Raw genomic sequence first — 22798 nt, 5'->3', positions numbered from 1 at the left:
CAGATTGTACAGCAAGGGGGATACTAACAATAAAACAAACTGGTTAAGTGGAAAGACAAAATTTAATGCAGGGAAATGGAGGAGGAATGGAGAGGCAATATGAGCTAAATTGTAAAAATTTAATGGGGGTGCAAGAACAGACCGACCTGGATGTTCACATACACAATCAAAGTACGTTAGGCTGAACCATTTCAAATCAGTGCTTGAGCATTAGCAAAGTATTGTAACTATTTCTAGACATTAAACGTCAGGAAGGATGGCGGGGCTCAGAAGGGAGTGCAGAAGAGATTTACCAGATACCAGAATTATATTAGGGATGCTGAACTTTATGCGGAGAGACTTAAAAAGTTGAGATTATTTTCCTTCAAGCAAATAAGGTTCAGGGAAGATTTAATAAGGTGTCAAAATTAGGGGCTTTGATGACTACGTAATGTGATTTGCGTACTGAAAAAAATGGTTATATCTTTAAGGCTATTATCATATGCTGGACAATTTGGAAGTTTATGTATTTTAAGATTTGTTTATTCATTAAAATGGCTTCCAGTGGCTGGTAACCACAGGACACAGATTTACAAGCCTTTGCAAAAGAAGCAATGCAGAGATGAGGAGACATTTTTTATGGAACGAGATGTTACAATCTGGAAGGCACTGCCTGAAGGGGTAATGGGAGCAGTTTCGGTAGCTTTCAAAGGCACTTGGATATATACATGAAAAGGGAAAATTTGTTGGTTTATGGAAAAGAGTAGGATTATGGAGTAGGACTAATTGTATAGTGCTATCAAAGGACTGGCAAACAAGGGGATGAATGCTCCTCCTGCGTTGCACAATTTTATGATTCTAAATTGTTAAAATCAGATTTAATGAATGCAGTGATTTTCGCCAATGTGAGCTTCTTTACAATTTGTGGCCTAAGAGATGGTTGACACTGATTTACAAGTATAAATTTGGCATCAAAGCACCCAAACTGATAGGGGAAAAATATGTTCTGCAACAGAAGTGTGCCTCCTACCATATTGGTAGAGAGAGAAAAAAGGGCCAGGACTCGAGCTTGAAATAGGCACTGCCCTCTTTGCCTTCATATGGCCTACATTTTATTTTCAGCTTCCTTATGGGCATGTTGGCACAGTGGTTAGCACTGCTGACTCACAGCATCAGGGACTTGGGTTTGATTCCAGCCTTAGGTGACTGTGTGGAGTTTACACATTCTCCCTGTGTCTGCTTGCGTTTCATCCGGGTTCTACGGTTTCCTCCCACAGTCCAAAGTCATTGACTACAGCTCCGCCTTCAACACCATAACCCCAGCAAAGCTCATATCAAAACTCTAAAAGCTAGTACATGGCTCAATTGCATGACCGCACCTTAGAGATGGGTATAAAGAGAGCAGGTCTTGAAAAGGTCTTGAATTGAAAAGGTTCTGCATGCATTGTCTGACTATCATCCCCTGAGGCAGTGGTTTTCAAACTTTTTTCCCGGGACCCACTTTAACCAACCGGTGGAACTTCGAGACGCATGCCGGCCGATCTTCGCGACACACATTATTAATATCATAGAATTATAATAGAATTTACAGTGCAGAAGGAGGCCTTTCAGCCCATCGATTCTGCACCGACCCTTGGAAAGCGCACCGTACGCAAGCCCAAACCCCGTAACCCAGTAACCCCACCTGATCTTTTTTTGGACACTAAGGGCAATTTAGCATGGTCCATCCACCTAACCTGAACATCTTTGGACTGTGGGAGGAAACCGGAGCACCCAGAGAGAACCCACATTGACACGGGGAGAACGTGCAAATTCCGCACAGTGACCAAGCCAGGAATCGAACCTGGGACCCTGGAACTGTGAAGCAATAGTGCTAACTAATGTGCTACTGTGCCGCCGCTTACCTTTAATACGACAGGTGAGCCTGCTTGGTCATCACGATCTCACTTGCTTCGTCATTCAATGCTACATTTCTGCTGAGGACTTCAGTTAACGGTTTAAGTTCTCGCTGCATCCTTTGAAAATAATCAAGAGTTTTGTCCTCGAACTCGCCATGCTTAGTCTTCAAATGCCTTTGAAGATTTGAGGGTTTTAAACTTTCATTTGCCAGTACTTCGCTGAATAGAACACACATGGGTTTTGCATTCTGATTTGCATTGGCACAATAAAGCCATACCTAAAGAAATCATCTTTATACTGCTTTGTTCCCGATTTCAGTCTTTTCTCAATGAGTTGTTCACGAGAGGCCCTGGGACTCTGTAGACAGCTCTCACCAGCACTGCTTAATCTTGCCATGAACTCGCCTGAGAAGCTCACTCCAGCAGATTCAGTTGTGAGACCCTGGCCTGTTTGTGTCTCTGGTCCTCTCTTCACTATGATAAAATAATCCATCTTCAGTTCTTCACATAGTCCTGTTGCTTGCTAGGTGACAGCTACAAAATCGAGCAATCTCTCCTCCATGATTTTGTTCCCAAAGGACAGACGTACAGGGTGCGTGACCTTCTCTCTGCTGCTGTCCCTGGTGGAAAGACTCCATCATTCATATTTAAAGGTTGGTCGCTGCCGGCATTCTTTTTTTAAAAACTTTTAAACTTTATTTCCAATACTTGACTATTCCAAGTTTATGACTTTATAACTACTGAAAATTAAACAATTTCAGTTGAACATGCACACCCTTACATTCACACACAAACTTTGTTTTAAACATATAAACTGTTTTAAGTATATACCTATTTCTTCAGCAATTTAAACAAGTATAGAAAAAAATACAATCTTAGTTTTATTTTACAAACCATGACTTTAGACGAGATGAAGTACCTTGCCAAAATACACAATGTCACAACATTTCTTACTGGTTCCATCGCACTGCACTATCCAAATATCCAACTCATCTCCTTCCTCATTCTCATGAAAAACACTTCCTAGCTTCCAGAGAGTCGTGACACAAAGTGATGACTGTGTCGGCTTCTTCCAGTGTTGACATGTGTCAGCCGTATTGACTGGCCTCATTTGATCGGTATTCAAGGCTGACAAACCTGGCCTGGCTTCCCTCTCACTGTCTAGTAGCTGAATCCACCTCAGTCATGACTGCTGACCACTTCCTGACCAGTACGTCACATTGTGTGAGTGCAAGCGGACTTTGCCCCAGCGGTTGAACAGCTTGATTATGGAGCCGCAGGTCGCAAAATGCCGATCGGTGGTGGGGGACAAGCCCGAGCAGCGTGTAGAGGAAGAGTACTAGAATAGAGCTCCAAGCTGGGGCCACCACCATTAGCATTGCGTGTCCACGTGGACACCCGTCAGTCCCTGTCCCCACTCCCCCCGTGTGCGCAGTGATCAGCACAGAGCCTAGCCTTGCACCACCCGCCCCCTCAAATGCTGCAAGCAATTGGGGACTGCCTACGGCCGGCAATCTTAACAACCAGTCACTGCCATTAGGGCTTCTTCCTGCGATCGCACCATGGCCTTCCCGACACACGCCTGCGACCCCGAGTTTGAAAAACCCTGCCTTGAGGCATGGTACTAATTTGAGTCAATGCAGAAAGTTGAGAGCAGCTGATGGTGCCAAGATGCTGCTTTCTCCATGGCTGTGTCATGTGCAGCTTTGCTAGGCTTAACTTCCACGAGTGTGCTCCGTCATTACAAAGTCAATAGGCAGCAGTAATCACTATATTTTCCTATGGAAGGCCCGTGTTGGACCATTGATCCTACCCCTGCATCCTCGGAGCAAACATTAGATCTATTGGGGCCCTTTTAACTGAGGGGGAAATTTCCTGACTTTAGCAACCCACCTTAGTTGCAAACATCCAACTCTGTGACTTATTTTTCTTGATTTCTCCTGTGCTTCACACCTATAGCCACTTAAGATGAAAGTGACTATAGCTACTCATCCTTTTATGTCTTATAATATGTGATAAGTGGTAAAAATGTCACCGTAAAAAAAAAAAAATCGGTGGATGTGAGTATATTCTTAGTTAGATCCTATGCAGCATGTTGCATGTTCATTATTGTCCTTCACAATTCATACTTAAATGAAGATATAATCAATCAATATGATGATCATGATTAGTTCTGATTTCCTGGTCATCATGACATTCGCTGTCCTTTAAAATAACATCATTGATCCTGCTTTGTGTGTCAATAACAAATGGTTTTCTGCTATGAAGACACTGGTGTTACTATCAAGAGCTTGAATTCATTGGTAAAATCAAGTAAAAATCTTCATTAAGAAGTTGTCTAGCAGGACATTAACGATCTGGACATTGTTGCTAAGTTTTGCAGATGATACCAAGATACACAGAGGGACAGGTAGTATTGAGGAAGCAGGGGGCTGCAGAAGGATTTGGACAGGCTAGGAAAGTGGGCAAAGAAGTGGCAGATGGAATACAACGTGGAAAATTGTCAGGTCATGCAGTTTAGTAGGAAGAATGGAGGCATAGACTATTTTTTAAATGGGAAAAGGCTTCAGAAATCAGAAGCACAAAAGGACTTAGGAGTCCTAGTTCTAGATTCTCTTAAGGTTAATATGCAGGTTCAGTCGGCAGTTAAGAAGGCAAGTGCAATGTCAGCATTCATGTTGAGTGGGCTAGAATACAAGAATAGGATATACTTCTGAGGTCGTATAAGGCTGTGGTCAGACTCTATTTGGAGTATTGGAGCAGTTTTGGGCCCCATGGATACAGCAGGGACAGGAATGGTTGCTGCAGGTGCCGGGATTTAGATATTTCAGTAAGCTCAGGGAAGGTGGTAAAAGAGGGGGAGGGGTGGCATTGTTAGTCAAGGACAGTATTACGGTGGCAGAAAGGACGTTTGATGAGGGCTCGTCTACTGAGGTAGTATGGGCTGAGGTTAGAAACAGGAAAGGAGGGGTCACCCTGTTAGGGGATTTCTATAGGCCTCCGAAAAGTTCCAGAGATGTAGAGGAGAGGATTGCAAAGATGATTCTGGATAGGAGCGAAAGCAACAGGGTAGTTGTTATGGGGGACTCTAAATTTCCAAATATTGACTGGAAACGCTATAGTTCGAGTACATTAGATGGGTCCGTTTTTGTCCAATGTGTGCAGGAGGGTTTCCTGACACAGTATGTAGATAGGCCAACGAGAGGCGAGGCCATATTGGATTTGGTACTGGGTAATGAACCAGGACAGGTGTTAGATTTGGAGGTAGGTGAGCACTTTGGTGATAGTGACCACAATTCGATTATGTTTACTTTAGTGATGGAAAGGGAGAGGTATATACCGCAGGGCAAGAGTTATATCTGGGGGAAAGGCAATTATGATGCGATGAGGCAAGACTTAGGATACATCGGATGGAGAGGAAAACTGCAGGGGATGGGCACAATGGAAATGTGGAGCTTGTTCAAGGAACAGCTACTGCGTGTTCTTGATAAGTATGTACCTGTCAGGCAGGGAGGAAGTGGTCGAGTGAGGGAACCGTGGTTTACTAAAACAGTCGAAACACTTGACAAGAGGAAGATGGAGACTTATGTAAAGATGAGACATGAAGGTTCAGTTAGGGCGCTCGAGAGTTACAAGTTAGCTAGGAAGGACCTAAAGAGAGAGCTAAGAAGAGCCAGGAGGGGACATGAGAAGTATTTGGCATGTAGGATCAAGGATAACCCTAAAGCTTTCTATAGATATGTCAGGAATAAAAGAATGACGAGGGTAAGAGTAGGGCCAGTCAAGGACAGTAGTGGGAAGTTGTGCTTGGAGTCCGAGGAGATAGGAGAGATGCTACATGAATATTTTTCGTCAGTATTCACACAGGAAAAAGAGAATGTTGTCGAGGAGAATACTGAGATTCAGGCTACTAGACTAGAAGGGCGTGAGGTTAATAAGGAGGTGGTGTTAGCAATTCTGGAAAGTGTGAAAATAGATAAGTCACCTGGGCCGGATGGGATTTATCCTAGGATTCTCTGGGAAGCTAGGGAGGAGATTGCTGAGCCTTTGGCCTTGATCTTTAAGTCATCTTTGTCTACAGGAATAGTGCCAGAAGACTGGAGGATAGCAAATGTTGTCCCCTTGTTCAAGAAGGGGAGTAGAGATAACCCCGGTAACTATAGACCAGTGAGCCTTACTTCTGTTGTCGGAAAAATCTTGGAAAGGTTCATGAGAGATAGGATGTATAATCATCTGGAAAGGAATAATTTTATTAGAGATAGTCAACACGGTTTTGTGAAGGGTAGGTCGTGCCTCACAAACCTTATAGAGTTCTTTGAGAAGGTGACCAAATAGGTGGATGAGGGTAAAGCAGTTAATGTGGTGTATATGGATTTCAGTAAAGCGTTTGATAAGGTTCACCATGGTAGGCTACTGCAGAAAATACAGAGGTATGGGATTCAGGGTGATTTAGCAGTTTGGATCAGAAATTGGCTGGCTGGAAGAAGACAAAGGGTGGTGGTTGATGGGAAATGTTCAGACTGGAGTCCAGTTACTAGTGGTGTACCACAAGGATCTGTTTTGGGGCCACTGCTGTTTGTCATTTTTATAAATGACCTGGAGGAGGGCGTAGAAGGATGGGTGTGTAAATTTGCACATGACACTAAAGTCGGTGAAGTTGTGGACAGTACGGAAGGATGTTACAAGTTACAGAGGGACATTGATAAGCTGCAGCGCTGGGCTGAGAGGTGGCAAATGGAGTTTAATGCAGAAAAGTGTGAGGTGATTCATTTTGGAAGGAGTAACAGGAAGACAGAGTACTGGACTAATGGTAAGATTCTTGGCAGTGTGGATGAGCAGAGAGATCTCGGTGTCCATGTACATAGATCCCTGTAAGTTGTCACCCAGGTTGAGAGGGTTGTTAAGAAAGCGTACGGTGTGTTAGCTTTTATTGGTAGAGGGATTGAGTTTAGGAGCCATGCGGTCATGTTGCAGCGACAGAACACTCTGGTGCAGCCGCATTTGGAGTATTGCATGCAATTCTGGTCGCCGCATTATAGGAAGGGTGTGGAAGCATTGTAAAGGGTGCAGAGGAGATTTACCAGAATGTTGCCTGGTATGGAGGGAAGATCTTATGAGGAAAGGCTGAGGGACTTGAGGCTGTTTTCGTTAGAGAGAAGAAGATTAAGAGGTGACTTAATTGAGGCATACAAGATGATCAGAGGATTGGATAGGGTGGACAGTGAGAGCCTTTTTCCTCGGATGGTGATGTCTAGCATGAGGGGACAGACCTTTAAATTGAGGGGAGAATAGATATAAGACAGATGTCAGAGGTAGGTTCTTTACTCAGAGAGTAGTAAGGGCGTGGAATGCCCTGCCTGCAACAGTAGTGGACTCGCCAACACTAAGGGCATTCAAATGGTCATTGGATAGACATATGGACAATAAGGGAATAGTGTAGATGGGCTTTAGAGTGGTTTCACAGATCGGTGCAACATCGAGGGCCGAAGGGCCTGTTCTGCGCTGTTATGTTCTATGTTCTATCTTTTTAAAAATAAATTTAGAGTACCCAATTCATTTTTTCCAATTAAGGGGCAATTTAGCGTGGCCAATGCACCTACCCTGCACATCTTTGGGTTGTGGGGGCGAAACCCACGCAAGCACTGGGAGAATGTGCAAACTCCACACGGACAGTGACCCAGAGCCGGGATCGAACCTGGGACCTCGGCGCCATGAGGCAGCAGGCTAACCCACTGCGCCACCGTGCTGCCCTTGGGCCCCGTATCTAAGGAAGGATGTGTTGGCCTTGGAAATGCTCCAAAGGAGGTTCACAAGAATGATCCCTGGAATGAAGAGCTTGTCATCTGAGGAGCGGTTGAGGACTCTGGGTCTGTATTCGTTGGAGTTGAGAAGGATGAGGGGGGATCTGATTGAAATTTACAGGATACTAAGATCTGAATAGAGTGGATGTGGAGAGGATGTTTCCACTTGTAGGAAAAACTAAAACCTGAGTGATCAGCCTCAGACTGAAGGGATGACCTTTTAAGCCAGAGATGAGGAGGAATTTCTTCAGCCAGAGGGTGATGAATGTGTGGAACTTTTTGCCGCAGAAAGCTGTGGAGGCCAAGTTACTGAGAGTCTTTAAGACAGAGATAGAGAGGTTCTTGATTAATAAGAGGATTAGGGATTATGGGGGGAAGTCAGGAGAATGGGGATGAGAAACATATCAGCCATGATTGAATAGCAGAACACACTCGATGGGCTGAAAGGCCTAATTCTGCTCCTAAATCCTATGGTCCTACAATGCCACCTGGGGCAGCACGGTAGCATTGTGGATAGCACAATTGCTTCACAGCTCCAGGGTCCCAGGTTCGATTCCGGCTTGGGTCACTGTCTGTGCGGAGTCTGCACATCCTCCCCGTGTGTGCGTGGGTTTCCTCCGGGTGCTCCGGTTTCCTCCCAGTCCAAAGATGTGCAGGTTAGGTGGATTGGCCATGATAAATTGCCCTTAGTGTCCAAAATTGCCCTTAGTGTTGGGTGGGGTTACTGGGTTATGGGGATAGGGTGGAGGTGTTGACCTTGGGTAGGGTGCTCTTTCCAAGAGCCGGTGCAGACCCGATGGGCCGAATGGCCTCCTTCTGCACTGTAAATTCTATGAAATCTATGATATAATCTGCTCTAGTATCCTGGCATAATAGGCCAATTCTAAGGAACAAATTAGTATCATTTACAATCCCACTGCACAAGTATATTGTTTAAAGCACAAAAGAAAAATCTACCACACACTCATAAAATTATTACTTCCATAAATCTACTGTGTTTGCAGATCTTCAGAAAATAAAGGGCTGGATTCTCCAAATTCTCCCGCTTGAGTAGAATCACTCCTGATATCTGCTGGTACTAGGAGCGGTGCTGAGAAGTGATTCAATCCCCTTCTCCATGCAAAATTTATACATAGAGGGGAGCTCACGGGATTCTTTCGAAATCCCGGTCTCTGGCCTCCATTTTGAGCCGGCACCCTGATACCAAGGTGCGGAGGCTGGCCCCCCTCCCCCCAAAACGCAAAACCTGCCCCCCCCACCCCTCCCACGACAAGCAGGGGCATCCTTCCCCCCCACCACCATGGGAATTGGGGCAGCATGCACGCAGGTGTGTGACCTTCTACTCCTTCACAACCCACTCCCACCAGCCCCTTGAAAATCTCTGCAATTTATCCCAATATAAACAGATTAAAATTGGGATTAAACGTTCAGCTTTTTGACTATCAGTGTTTGGGGTCTATTCTGACACTCAAAATATAGTCAAAATGTCTAAACTCAGAGACAGAGGTACAAAAACGGAAAATAGTGGACAGTGAAAACAGCGCGGGAGCAGAGAGAGGCGGGACAGCGAAAACAGCGCGGGAGCAGAGAGAGCCGGGACAGCGAAAACAGAGCCGGAGGAGAGAGCCGGGAGATTTAAAAAGCGCGGGAGGAGAGAGCCGGGACAGTGAAAACAACGCGGGAGCAGAGAGAGCCGGGACAGCGAAAACAGCGCCGGAGGAGAGAGCCGGGAGATTTAGAAAGCGCGGGAGGAGAGAGCCGGGACAGCGCGGGAGCAGAGAGAGCCGGGACAGCGAAAAAACAGAGCCGGAGGAGAGAGCCGGGAGATTTTAAAAGCGCGGGAGGAGAGAGGCGGGACAGCGAAAACAGCGCGGGAGCAGAGAGAGCCGGGACAGCGAAAACAGTGCCAGAGGAGAGAGCCAGGAGATTTAAAAAGCGCGGGGGAGAGAGCCGGGCCAACGAAAACAGCGCGGGAACAGAGAGAGCCGGGACAGCGAAAATAGCGCCGGAGGAGAGAGCCGGGAGATTTTAAAAGCGCAGGAGGAGAGAGCCGGGACAGCGAAAACAGCGCGGGAGCAGAGAGAGCCGGGACAGCGAAAACAGCGCAGGAGGAGCGAGCCGGGAGATTTAAAAAGCACGGGAGGAGAGAACCGGGACAGCGAAAACAGCGCCGGAAGAGAGAGCCGGGAGATTTAAAAAGCGCGGGAGGAGAGAGCCGGGACAGCGCGGGAGCAGAGAGCCGCGACAGCGAAAAAAGAGAGCCGGAGGAGAGAGTCGGGAGATTTAAAAAGCGCGGGAGGAGAGAGGCGGGACAGCGAAAACAGCACGGGAGCAGAGAGAGCCGGGACAGCGAAAACAGTGCCGGAGGAGAGAGCCGGGAGATTTAAAAAGCGCGGGGGAGAGAGCCGGGTCAGCGAAAACAGCGCGGGAACAGAGAGAGCCGGGACAGCGAAAATAGCGCAGGAGGAGAGAGCCGGGAGATTTAAAAAGCGCAGGAGGAGAGAGCCGGGACAGCGAAAACAGCGCGGGAGCAGAGAGAGCCGGGACAGCGAAAACAGCGCAGGAGGAGCGAGCCGGGAGATTTAAAAAGCGCGGGAGGAGAGAGCTGGGACAGTGCTGGGAGAGGTGAGTGCACAAAAGGTGTGGCAGGAGTGCCTTTAGACATGGGGTGCTGATTGGAACAGAGTGCATCTGAGTTTAGGTAAGTGACTGAGTTCGGGTGAGTGGCTGTGTTTTTGTTGGTGTTCGGGTTTATCCTTGAGGTTCTATAAAGAAAATTTTTTTAAAAATATATATATATATATTTAAATTAATTAACTAGTTGAATATGGCTGGACAGGTGATGTGCTATTGCTGTATGATGGAACAGGTGGATCCCATTGAGACCGCCAGTGACCACATCTGCAGCAAGTGTTGGCTGCTCGAGGAACTTCAGCTCAGAATTGATGAGCTGGACACCGAGCTGCACACACTGCGGCACATCAGGGAGGGGGAACATTACCTGGACACTTTGTTTCAGGAGGCAGTCACACCCGGTAGAATATGTTCTGTTAATTTGGACAGTGGTCAGGGACAGAGTGGTGTGACTGCAAGGGAGGCAGGTAGGGGGATCCTGAGTTTAAGAGTTGAGGAGCCTCAGCCCTTGACCAACAGGTATGAGGTACTTGCTCCCTGTGTGGATGAGGAAGAGGGCTGTAGGGAGGATGCGTTGACTGACCACTGCACCGTGGTACAGGAAGCCATTCAAGAGGAGGGAGCAAAAAGACAAGTGGTAGTTGTAGGGGATTCTATAATTAGGGGGATTGATGGCATCCTTTGTAAGCCAGATCGAGAGTCCCGCATGGTATGCTGCCTGCCCAGTGCCAGGGTGAGGGACATCTCTGATCGGCTTGAAAGGATTTTGGAGAGGGAGGGGGAGGATCCAGTTGTTGTGGTCCACGTTGGGACTAACAGCATAGGTAAGACTAGGAAAGAGGACCTGTTTGGGGATTATCAAACACTTGGGACTAAATTAAAGAGCAGGTCCTCCAGGGTTATAATCTCTGGATTACTACCCGAGCCACGTGCCATAGGGTTGAGAAAATTAGAGAAGTTAACACGTGGCTAAAGGAGTGGTGCGGGAAAGAGGGATTCCATGTCATGGGGCATTGGCATCAGTACTGGGGCAGGAGGGACCTGTACCGTTGGGATGGTCTTCACCTGAACCATTCTGGGACCAGTGTTCTGCGAATAGGATAAATAGGTTGGTCACAAGGACTTTAAACTCGCAAGTTGGGAGGAAGGGAAGTGTAAAGCTATGGACAGTATAATGGTTAATGGAGATCAAGGCAGCAGGTTACATGACAGGTTATTATGTAGAGATATGGGTTCAAAGACAAGGAAAATTAGGAGAGAGGGGAAGAGGAAAAATAAATTGCGAAAAGTTACTGATCAAGGTGTTAGGATTCATAACAAAGACATAAAAAACAGCATAAGTGTACTTTACCTGAATGCTCGTAGTATACGAAATAAGGTAAATTAATTGATGGCGCAAATCATCGTGAATGACTATGATTTAGTGGCCATTACTGAAACATGGTTAAAAGATGGTCACGACTGGGAGTTAAATATCCAAGGGTATCAGACTATACGAAAGGATAGAATGGACGGTAAGGGCGGTGGTGTAGCTTTGTTGTTTAAGGATGGCATCCGGGCAATAGTAAGGGGTGATATTGGTGCTATAGAGGACAAGGTTGAATCAATTTGGGTGGAAATCAGGAATAGTAAGGGGAAAAGGTCACTGATAGGAGTAGTCTATAGGCCACCAAATAGTAACAGGATGGTAGGGCAGGCAATAAGCAAAGAAGTAACGGATGCATGTAGAAATGGTACAGCGGTTATCATGGGAGATTTTAATCTGCATATTGATTGGTTTAACCAGGTTGGTAAAGGCAGCCTAGAGGAGGAGTTTATAGAATGTGCCCGGGATAATTTCCTGGAACAGTATGTAATGGAACCTACAAGGGAACAAGCGGTCCTAGATCTGGTCCTGTGTAATGAGGCAGGATTGATTAATGATCTCATAGTTCGGGATCCTCTTGGAAGGAGCGACCACAATATGGTGGAATTTAAAATACAGTTGGAGGATGACAAGGTAAAATCAAACACTAGTGTTTTGTGCTTAAACAAAGGCGATTACAATGGGATGAGAGAAGAACTAGCTGAGGTAGACTGGGAGCAAAGACTTCATGGTGAAGCAGTTGAGGAACAGTGGAGAACCTTCCGAGCGATCTTTCACAGTGTTCAGAAAAGGTTCATACCGACAAAAAAGACGGTAGAAAGGGGAAAAATCGACCGTGGATATCTAAGGAGGTGAGGGAGAGTATCAAATTGAAGGAAAAAACATACACAAAGTGGCAAAAATTAGTGGGAGACTAGAGGACTGGGAAGTCTTTAGGGGACAACAGAAAGCTACTAAAAAAGCTATAAAGAAGAGTAAGGTAGACGATGAAAGTAAACTGGCTCAGAACATAAAAGCAGATAGTAAAAGCTTCTACAAATATATAAGACGAAAAAGAGTGGCTAAGGTAAATATTGGTCCTTTGGAAGATGAGAAGGGAGATTTAATAATAGGAGACGGGGAAATGGCTGAGGAGCTGAACAGGTTTTTTGGGTCAGTCTTAACAGTGGAGGACACAAATAACATGCCAGTGACTGATGGAAATAAAGATATGATAGGTGAGGACCTTGAGATGATTGTAATCACTAAGGAGGCAGTATTGGGCAAGCTAATGGGGCTAAAGGTAGACAAGTCTCCTGGCCCTGATGGGATGCATCCCAGAGTGTTAAAAGAGATGGCTAGGGAAATTGTAAACGCACTAGTGATAATTTATCAAAATTCACTAGACTCTGGGGTGGTCCCAGAGGATTGGAAAGTAGCAAACGTGACACCACTGTTTAAAAAAGGAGGTCGGCAGAAAGTGGGTAATTGTAGGCCGGTAAGCTTAACTTCGGTTGTAGGGAAAATGCTGGAATCTATCATGAAGGAGGAAATAGCGGGGCACCTGGAGGGAAATTGTCCCATTGGGCAGACGAAGCATGGGTTCACAAAGGGTAGGTCGTGTCTGACTAATTTGGTAGAATTTGTTGAGGCCGTTACCAGTGCAGTAGATAACGGGGAGCCAATGGATGTGGTATATCTGGATTTCCAGAAAGCTTTTGACAAGGTGCCACACAAAAGGTTGCTGCATAAACTAAAGATGCATGGCATTGAGGGTAAAGTGGTAGCATGGGTAGAGGATTGGTTAACTAACAGAAAGCAGAGAGTGGGGATAAATGGGTGTTTCTCTGGTTGGCAACCTGTAACTAGTGGGGTCCCTCAAGGATCAGTGTTGGGCCCGCAGTTGTTCACAATTTACGTAGACGATTTGGAGTTGGGGACCAAGTGCAATGTGTCAAAGCTTGCAGACGACACTAAGATGAGTGGTAAAGCAAAAAGTGCAGAGGATACCGGAAGTCTGCAGAAGGATTTGGATAGGTTAGGTGAATGGGCTAGGGTCTGGCAGATGGAATTCAATGTTGCCAAGTGTGAGGCTATCCATTTTGGGAGGAATAACAGCAGAATGGATTATTATTTAAACGGTAAGATGTTAAAACATGCTGCTGTGCAGAGGGACCTGGGTGTGCTGGTGCACGAGTCGCAAAAAGTTGGTGTGCAGGTGCAACAGGTGATTAAGGAGGCTAATCGAGTTTTGTCTTTCATTGCTAGAGGGATGGAGTTCAAGACTAGTGAGGTTATGCTGCAATTGTATAGGGTGTTGGTGAGGCCGCATCTGGAGTATTGTGTTCAGTTTTGGTCTCCTTACCTGAGAAAGGACATATTGGCACTGGAGGGAGTGCAGAGGAGATTCACTAGGTTGATCCCAGAGTTGAGGGGATTAGATTATGACGAGAGGTTGAGTAGACTGGGACTGTACTCATTGGAGTTTAGAAGGATGCGGGGGGATCTTATTGAGACATATAAAATTATGAAGGGAATAGATAGGATAGATGCGGACAGGTTGTTTCCACTGGTCAGGGAAAGCAGAACTAGGGGGCATAGCCTCAAAATAAGGGGAGGTAGATTTAGGACGGAGTGTCAAAGGGTTGTGAATCTCTGGAATTCCTTGCCCAGTGAAGCAGTTGAGGCTCCTTCTTTAAACGTTTTTAAGAAAAAGATAGATGCCTTTCTAAAGAATAAAGGGATTCGGGGATATGGTGTACGGGCCGGAGAGTGGAGCTGAGTCCACAAAGATCAGCTATGATCTCATTAAATGGCGGAGCAGGCTCGAGGGGCCAGATGGCCTACTCCTGTTCCTATTTCTTATGTTCTTATCTCAGCAGGTCTGACAGCATCTGTGGAGAGGGAAAGGAGCTAACGTTTCGAGTCTGGATGACTCTTTGTCAATGCTTCGATATCGCCATCCAGGTCCAGCCACCATAAGTAGCTCCTGGTTAGTGTTTTCATCTTTATCACCTTCAAGTGTCCACTGTGTAGATCTTGAAGTATGACCAGTCTGCCTGACTTGTAATCACAATGCGATCTCTCCACAGGAGGATGCTATCCTCCACGTTGAGCTACTTGACCCTAAAACCCTGCAACTCCTCAGGCAGTTTCTCTGCTGACCCCCATGTGCGATGACATAGCGTAACTTTGCCGAGAATGGGCCCCTCTGTGTCCAATCGTGAACTTGCGCAGCGGTGACCGACAAGGTAGCCACAGAATTTAAGGTCGATACAACCTCGTCAGTCCTTGGTTGACATGAGGGGACTGTCCGCGACAGGAGCCGGCTCAGAGCATTCGTGTTTGCGATCGGTGTGCCCGGGCGAAGCGCAAGTACTCCGCTAAAATAGGGTCCACGCTGTATCCAGGCAGGTGCTATTGGCAGAATTGCCCTGTCCTCTTTAAACAATCTGAGCAATGGCTTGTGTCTGTTATTATGAATTTGCTGGACTCCATTTAGAACTGCATTCCTCTGTTGCTATTTTACAAGCCTCTGTCACTTCCTTTAATCAAAGGCTACGGGATGTTGAACAGATGTTGACGCGAGGAAAGGAATAAATGGCTCTGGAAGCCCGCTGTACCGAGTTCAAAACCTAAAACATTAAATTATTGATGAATGTCAATGACCTGGAGAATTGCAGCAGAAAACAACATTTTAACATTGTCTCGGTGCCCAAGGGTGTGGAACGGGGAAATCCTACAATTTTTACTGAGGAACTCCCTTTGGAGGTTTTCAACAAGACCACAGCAAAATGAGCCCCTAAGCCCCATAATACTAAAGCTGCATCAACAAAGAGTGAAGGGGTAAATTATAAGCCTTTGTAAAGAAAAGGGTCAACTATACTTTCATGGAAGCAAGATATTCATTTACCCTAACCTCAGCGTGGATCTAGCTCAGCATCAGCATCATGGAGAATACAAATCGGCTAAAGCCCATCTACATGAAGCTCAACTTAAATATGGCCCTTTCCACCTGTTCGCCTGTGTGTAATTTTCAACAAAGTGAATAACATTTTCAACACACGGCAAGAAGTTTCAGCCCTTTTCAAGGACACAATTGTCCCTTCGCCTCATAAGTCATTTACCCAGGAGAAAATGGTACTCAATGTTTCATTCAGTAACTATGTGTGATGGTTCTGTTACAGAAGTTTTATTGGTTATACTGATCTTTGTGTGTCTTATGTCCAAACTGTATTAATTGCAGGAAGTTTTCCATCAACCCTATGGGTGTTTATTTTTTACCTATTCCCACCCGTGCAATCAAATTTGTTGAGTTGAAACTCTTTGGGCTGGATTCTCCGTCGCCGTGATCCTCCGCTTCGCCAGCAGCGCAGTCACACCTGCGGATTTCCCGACGGCATGGGGGTGCTCACAATGGGAAACCCCATCGGCCAACCCATTGGTGAAACAGAGGATCCCGCCTTTTATATTTTCACTCTCTGGTTGAGTACTTTATACTAAACTGATTTTGCACCTTTAGCATATGCTAGATTTTACCAAATTTTCTTTTGGGATGTTTGGGTCTGGATTCTCCGCACCTTAAGGCAGAAAACGCGATCGGGCAGAGAATCGGGCATCATTCAAAAATCAAGGCTTGCGCATAGCGCCAACTCCGACTTCATTCTCTGGTCCCTCCCTTGGGGCGAGGTTTGCGCCTCGCACTGACGGGGCCATGCAAAAACAGAATTCAGATTAATTTAAATCTACTTGGCGGGTTGGGCACAGTATGCTCTGCCATTCACGATGCTCAATCCATCGCAGGCAGATGTCACGTGGGCATGAATTGGCTTGGCACAAGTGCTTCCAAATGGAGTCTGGCTGATGAGGGGGTGGGGGAAGATAAAGAAACTTATAAAAACTCTCCAAAATTGTGGGGCTTGCTGGGGGATGGCTGCCTGAACTGGGGGTAGTAGGGGGGAAAGACTTAGTGTCAAATCCGTGGACTCAGGGTGTCCCCATTGGAATCAGGGTGGCCTGGCTCAGGCCGCCATTGCTGCATCTGTGTTTTGCATGCACCCCTTTGGTTCTACTTACAGGCCATGGCTGTTCACATTGCTGACTGCTCACTGTCTCCTGTTAATGTTCCTAGAGCCTCTGGTCATTTTGGATTCCACCCAGGCAGCCCCTCTGGAAACCCGTAGTACGTGTTGCGGTCAGTGGAGGGGAGGGGGCCTTTGAAATCCATACTGAGGCGTTTAAAGGGACGGGAAGCCTTTATCACATGTTTCCGAAGCAGGATGGGTCCAGGTGTCGCTAGCCAGGTTGGGAGCGAGGTCCCCGAGGAGGAGTTCCTGGGGAAAACAAGGAAACGTCCATGAGGTGTCTGGTTTGTGGTTGTACAGAGCAGTGACCGGATGGAGTGGCGGGCCGCCGGGAGGACTTCCTGCCAGCGGGAGACTGGGAGATTCCTGGACCGTAGGGCCAGCAGGACGGTCTTCCAGACTGTTCCGTTCTCCCTCTCTACCTGCCCGTTTCCCCGGGGGTTGTAACTTGTCGTCCTGCTCGAGGCGGTGCCCTTGCTGAGCAGGAATTGACGCAGTTCGTCACTCATAAAGGAGGACCCCCTCTCACTGTGAATGTATGCGGGGAAACCGAACAGCGTAAAGATACCCTGGAGGGCCTTGATGACGGTGGTTGTGGTCATGTCTGGGCAGGGAATGGCGAATGGGAACCGGGTGTACTCGTCAATCACGTTAAGGAAGTACGTGTTGCGGTCGGTGGAGGGGAGGAGGCCTTTGAAATCCCTACTGAGGCATTTAAAGGGACGGGAAGCCTTTATCAGGTGCGCCCTCTCTGGCCGGTAGAGGTGCGGTTTGCACTCCGCGCAGATTTGGCAGTCCCTGATGACTGTCCTGACGTCCTCGATGGAGTAGGGCAGGTTGCGGGTCTTGATAAAATGAAAAAAACGAGTGACCCCCCCGGGTGGCAGAGGTCCTCGTGGAGGGATCGGAGGCGGTCCACTTGTGCAGTGGCACAAGTGCCGCGGGACAGGGCATCAGGAGGCTCGTTCAGCTTCCCCGGACGGTACAAGATCTCGTAATTGTAGGTGGAGAGTTCTATCCTCCACCGCAAGATCTTGTCATTCTTAATCTTGCCCTGCTGTGCATTATCGAACATGAAGGCAACCGACTGTTGGTCTGTGAGGAGAATGCCTCCAGTGTCGCACAGCTTCTACTATGGCCTGGGCCTCCATTTCGACTGAGGAATGGCGAATCTCGGAAGCATGGAGAGTACGGGAGTAGAAAGCCACAGGCCTGCACGCTTGGTTGAGGTTGGCCGCCAGAGCTACGTCGGACGCATCGCTCTCGACCTGGAAGGGGAGGGACCCATCGATGGCGCGCATCGTGGCTTTTGCAATGTCTGCTTTGTTGCGGCTGAAGGCCTGGCGGGCCTCCGTCGACAGGGGGAAGGTTGTGGACTGGATCAGGGGTCGGGCTTTGTCTGCGTAATTGGGGACCCACTCTGGTCCACTCTGGGCAGCATGGTAGCATTGTGGATAGCACAATTACTTCACAGCTCCAGGGTCCTAGGTTCGATTCCCAGCTTGGGTCACTGTCTGTGCAGAGTCTGCACATCCTCCCCGTGTGCGCGTGGGTTTCCTCCGGGTGCTCCGGTTTCCTCCCACAGTCCAAAGATGTGCAGGTTAGGTGGATTGGCCATGCTAAATTGCCCCTCGTGTCCAAAATTGCCCTTAGTGTTGGGTGGGGTTGCTGGGTTGTGGGGATAGGGTGGAGGTGTTGACCTTGGGTGGGGTGCTCTTTCCAAGAGCCGGTGCAGACTCGATGGGCCGAATGGCCTCCTTCTGCACTGTAAATTCTATGATCTATGATCACTGTGCATAATAGCTGAAGAACCCGAGGCAGCGCTTTAGGGTCTTGGGGCAGTGAGTGAGGGGGAACTCCATGACGGGGCGCATGCGCTCAGGGTCAGGGCCTATGACTCCACTTCGCACTACATAGCCTAGAATGGCTAGACGGTCAGTGCTAAACACAAATTTATCCTTATTGTATGTCAAATTAAGGATTTCCGCGGTCTGGAGAAATTTGCGGAGGTTGGTGTCGTGGTCCTGCTGGTCATGGCCGCAGATGGTAACATTATCCAGATACGGGAACATTGCGCGTAAGCCGTACCAGTCAACCATTCGGTCCATCTCTCGCTGGAAGACCGAGACCCCGTTCGTGACACCGAAGGGAACTCTTAAAAAGTGATAGAGCCGCCCATCTGCTTCGAAGGCAGTGTACTTGCGGTCACCATTACGGAGGGGTAGCTGATGGTAGGCAGACTTGAGATCCACCGTGGAGAAAACCTTGTATTGCGCGACCCTGTTCACCAGGTCGGCTATACGGGGGAGAGGGTACGCATCCAGCTGCGTAAACCTGTTGATGGTCTGACTGTAGTCAATGACCATCCTATGTTTCTCCCCGGTCTTTACCACCACTACCTGAGCTCTCCGGGGACTGTTGCTCGCTTCGATGACCCCATCCCTCAGCAGCCTTTGGACCTCTGACCTGATAAATGTCCGGTCCTGGGCACTGTACCGTCTGCTCCTGGTGGTGACGGGTTTGCAATCCGGGGTGAGGTTCGCAAACAGGGAAGGCGGGTCGACCTTAAGGGTCGCGAGGCCGCAAACAGTAAGGGGGGTATAGGGCCGCCGAATTTAACGGTCAGGCTTTTCAGATGGCACTGGAAATCCACCCCAAGGAGGGTGGCTGTGCAGAAGTGCGGCAGGACGTACAGGCGGAAATTGTTGAATTCCCTGCCTTGGACAGTGAGGTTCGCTAGGCAGAACCCCTTTATCTCCACCGAGTGTGACCCGGAGGCCAGGGAGATCCTTTGATTTACGGGATGGGTGACAAGAGAACAGCGCCTTACTGAGTCGGGGTGAACAAAGCTTTCCGTGCTCCCAGAGTCAATCAAGCAAGACGTCTCGTGGCCGTTGATGGAGATCGTCGTTGTAGCTGTTGCAAGCGCCCGGGGCCGACTCTGGTCCAGAGTCACCGAGGCCAGCTGAAGTAATTGAGGGTTCTGGTCGGGCAGCGTGTAGTCGGCTGTGCTGGGGGCCTGGGGCCCCATCCAAGATGGCGTCACCTATGGGTCGCACATGGTGTCCTGGGATTAAGAAGCTGGCGGCAGCGAGGGACAAAATGGCGGTGCCCACCCGTCCAGCGTGGTGTCCGGGGGGCAAAATGGCCATGCCCGCGGGTCGCACGTGGCCTTAGGATAGTGGGGTGGCGGTGAGTGCTGGGCGGTCGGGACCTGAAGTGGGGGTTGCCGATAGTCGCTGGAGACCGCGGCCACGGCGCGGGCCTGGCAGAACCCCATAGTGGCCCGTCTTGCCGCACCCTTTGCAGGTGGCGGTGCGGGCCAGGCAGTGCGGGCGGTGATGATTCGCCAGCCCGCACAAGAAACAGCAGTGTCCGGCGGCGTTAGCAGGCCATCTCGCCACGCAGGCTTGCGGGGTCAGGGGGAAGGTCTGAGGGGCTGCCGCTGCGGTGTGCCACACAGCCAGGGGGCCGCCGCGCGATCGGGTGCAAAGGACAGCGCGTTTTTATAGGCAACGTCCATGGACCCTGCCAGGGCCCGTGGCTCTGTAAGTCCCAGCATGTCCCGTTCTCGGAGCCTTCGACGGATATCGGGGGAAGTCATACCTGCCACGAAAACATCCCTGATCAAAAGTTCTGTGTGCTCGCTCCCCGAAACTGGCGGGCAGCCACAGTTTTGGCCCAGCACCAGCAGCGCAAGGTAGAAGTCTTCCAACGTTTCCTCAGAGCTTTGCCGCCTAGTCGCCAGCAGGTGACGAGCGTAGACCTGGTTCACAGGGCGGATATAATGTCCTTCTAGCAGCTCGATCGCGGCAGCATAATTCGCCGCCTCCTCGATAAGAGGGTAGATCCCAGGGCTGACCCGTGAGCATAGGAGATGCATCTTTTGTCCTTCCATGGGGGTGTCGGCGGCCGTGTCGAGGTAGCCCTTAAAGCACGCCAGCCAATGTTTAAAAATAGCAGCAGAGTTGTCCGCGTGGGGGCTGAGCTGAAGGCACTCTGGTTTGATATGGAGATCCATCCTTCCAACTGAAGTTGTAGCAGATTAAATTGATGCGCAATCAATTACTCTCAAGACGAAGTGATTCATAACTGAAGGCTTTAATCTGCTAGAACTCTTCCCCAGCAGCTTCGATACAGAAAGCGAAGGCTGCTGGGACAGCACTGGTTCTTATACTCCACCTCTCAGGGCGGAGCTATGTATAACAGCCAATGGTAGACTCCTGGGTCTAACCAATGGTCATCCACCTCTTAGGTACCGCAATACCTGGTACTACCACACGGAGGCTGGAGAAACAGGGCCTGCTCAGGGAGGACGCTAAACAAGAAGGGCAAGCCCCAGAACAGGGGCCAACCAGTGAGGCTCGAGTGCCAGTCATTTAACAGGCTGAGGAGGAGCTGCGAAGGAGGCGCTGCATGAGGGCATGTATGTATCATCGGCGCCTGTCCTTCAAGGAGCTGCCAGGCCCGTTCTGCTGCCAAAGACTTTGGCTAACTCGCGAGACTGTCAAGGTGACGGTTGCCCTGAAGTTTGTGACTCCAAGTCTTTCCAGGAGCCAAGCAGGCACCTGACTGGGATCTTGCAGACATCTGCACACAGTTTAATCTGCGCTGTGACAGATGCCCTTTGCGACCGGGCAGACTATATAAACTTCAGTCTGGACATCAGGATGCCCAGGCAGCAAGATTTGCCACCATTGCTAACATGCCGCAGGTCCAGGGGTAATCGATGGCACTGACACATCAGGGGGTGCCCTTTATAAATAGGAAGGGCTTTCACTCCCTGAATGTGCAGTTGATGTGTGATGGCATGGTGGTACAGTTGCTAGCACTGGTGTCTCAGTGCCAGGGATCGGAGTTCAATTTCAGCCTTGGATGACTGTCTGTGTGGAGCTTGCACATTCTTCCTGTGTCTGCGGGGGTTTTCTCTGGGTACTCTGGTTTCCTCCCACAGTCCAAAGATGTGTGGTCAGGTGGACTGACAATGATAAAATGCCCTTACTTGTCCAGGAATGTTCAGATTCGGTTATCGGGTTACAAGGATAGGGTGGAGTGGACATTGGTAGCGTGCCCATTGGAAGGGTCGGTGCATAGTCGAAGGGCCAAATGGCCTCCTTCTGCACTGTAGGGATTCTATAATTCACCAGCTGCACATCATACATACTTGCATCCGATACCCAAGCAATGTACACGATGCATACATCCTGGTGCACGCTGAGGTTACTGGCGCCTTTGAGGCGTTCCCTTGGGTGAGGGGTAGGCTTTTGGGTGACAAGGGTTACCCGCTGAGGTATTGGCTGTAGATGCTTGTCCAGAGGCCCCAGCCAGACACGAAGATCCAGCGCTGCCAACTAGTAGGGACTTTCCGTATCTCGTACAGAAAAGCTGTTTGAATACAGCAATACAATTTCTCGAGTTGAAATACGGAATCCACTACAGTCCTCAGTCAAATCCTACACACCACACTGAAGGAGAGTAATTTAAGCAAGAGGTGTTTTTTTTGGGGGGGGTGGGGGGGGGGGGGCGGAGAAAGAAAAAATATAAAGAGGGAGCTCCCTGTAAAGGGCTGGCTCGCTTTGTGGGGGGCAGGGGTAACGGTGGGGGAGGTGGGAAGAGGAGCTGATTGATAAGCAAATGCATTTCTACCGGAACGTTTCACTATTCAACGCTTACTGTAGCGACTGGTTTCCTTGGCAACAGCTGCTGGAAGACAGGGCCCCGCACAGTGGCCCCACCACCTCTCATTCCCCCCCGCACACACTATACAACACATGCGTGTGATCCTTTGCACAATCTCACATCGAGCTACACAATCACACGTGGAGACCATCTGCATCATCGAAGGCCTGTACAGCATTGGAAATTGTATGGTGTGATGTGATGCAATTTTAAAATGTTTGGTGGTTGCCTTTAGTTCTATTGTGCTCTCTGGAAATCAGGATTCCATCCATAATAATTTAAAAACACAAGGTTGTTTAAGCCTTGGTGCATTGTTCTCTGCGTTTTTAAAAACATGACCATTGCATCCAAACACACTATACCCCCAAGCTTTTAACT

At 48.6% G+C, this 22798-nt stretch overlaps 1 protein-coding gene across 4 annotated transcripts in view; it reads right to left on the bottom strand.

Annotated features, from left to right (window-relative positions):
• tusc3 (tumor suppressor candidate 3) overlaps positions 1-22798 on the bottom strand; it is a 650472-nt gene that overhangs the window by 282032 nt on the left and 345642 nt on the right. The gene's annotated exons all lie outside the window — the stretch shown is intronic.

The sequence above is a fragment of the Scyliorhinus torazame genome, chromosome 3, assembly GCF_047496885.1.
Source record: "Scyliorhinus torazame isolate Kashiwa2021f chromosome 3, sScyTor2.1, whole genome shotgun sequence".
In the NCBI taxonomy this organism is placed as follows: domain Eukaryota; kingdom Metazoa; phylum Chordata; class Chondrichthyes; order Carcharhiniformes; family Scyliorhinidae; genus Scyliorhinus; species Scyliorhinus torazame.
This window is presented reverse-complemented; position numbering and strand designations above follow the sequence as displayed.